Source organism: Notamacropus eugenii, chromosome 6 (assembly GCF_028372415.1).
Source record: "Notamacropus eugenii isolate mMacEug1 chromosome 6, mMacEug1.pri_v2, whole genome shotgun sequence".
In the NCBI taxonomy this organism is placed as follows: Eukaryota; Metazoa; Chordata; class Mammalia; order Diprotodontia; family Macropodidae; genus Notamacropus; species Notamacropus eugenii.
The window spans coordinates 134,449,024-134,450,567 of NC_092877.1; positions in this window are offsets into that span (position 1 = coordinate 134,449,024).

The window sequence follows — 1,544 nt, forward strand, 5'->3', positions numbered from 1 at the left end:
GGAAAGAGGAAATTTAAGTCCAGAAAATTTAAGTGATCTGCTTAAGGATCATATAATAAGTGTCTGAGGAATGATTTAAATTTGGGTTTTTTGACTCCAAGTCCAGAGTTCTATCCACTACATCATAGTGCTTCTCAATGGATTTTAATTTAATGCAGATACTATATGTGACTTCCTCACATATATCTAGATTTATATTACAGTATCAATTGTAGTGATTCTCCATTTCCTCATAGATGCATTAATTTCCTTGAGTAAAAGAGATGATCACAGAGAAGATACAGTGCCTGGCATAAAGTAATAGATGCTTAATAATGTTTGCAAAGTGATAGATTTTGAAAAATACATGCTCTGGCTGCCATGATTCAACAAATTAATGCACTGTTAGACATTCTGTGAATTGGTCCATCTAGTCTGGAAAGCAATTTGGAACTATGCTCAAAAAGTTACTAACCCATATTTACCCTTTGGTTACAACCACCAGGTTTGTACTCTAAAGAAGAATAAAGCCCATAAGGACAAAAATATTTATAACAATTTTTTCACATGGCTATCTATCAATTGGGTAATGAGTAAACAAATTATGGTATATACATTTAATGGAATTTGTCTTATTTGAATGAGCTTCTATGATTTTGTATTTCTTTCTATATTTCTTTTTCTAGTAGACAGAGAAAAATTAAAAGAAAAAATAATGATTAATTATTTTATAATAAATTTACATTTTATAATAAATTGAGAATAATTTTTAGGAAGAAAATGTGAAAGGGTGAGTTGCAGAGAAACCTGGGAACATTAATATGAACAGAGTAAAATGAGAAGAATCAGCAGAGTAATTTAAAAATAACTATAAAGGGAAACAGCTTTAAAAGACTTACCAACTTAATCAAGACAATAATGATGTCAAAGGACTAAAGATGAAGTATGCTACCAACTTCTGACAGAGTAGTAATTGGTGCAGGGCATAGATCAAGATATATAGTTTTTGGACATGGCCAATGCAGATTGCAGAAATTTATTTTGCTTAAGTATGAATATTTGCTATGAGTGTTTTGTTTAATTTTTATTTTTTTCCCAAATAGGGCAAGGAGAGGGAAGAAAAACTGTTTTGTTGTTTGCTAATTAAAAAAGAGAAATTAATAATTTAAAAAATAAATTTGCTTTTTAGAGGTAATTTACTAATCTATCCCCCTTTGCTTTGGGGCAATTTTTTTTCCACATTCATCAAATGTGAAACAACTCATCTTAAAAAGAATGATTTGCTCCCAGTTTTATCTCCTTTGTATTTTACATTTAATTTAAGACTTCATTTGGGCAGAGAAGAAAGCACAGTAACTCATTTATAGCCCTTATGCATTCCTAGTACAAACATAGTTACTGCCAATGAATCAGACAAGAAGTCCTCTGTAATTCTTTGTGCAGGCTAGCTCTCTCATCAAAAGAATAGTTTTCGATTAAGTTTATAGGCCATTTTCTAACACATAATAAAGAAATTTCAACTGACACTTTTTTCTTTTAACTTTGAAATCCACAGCGTGTGCCAT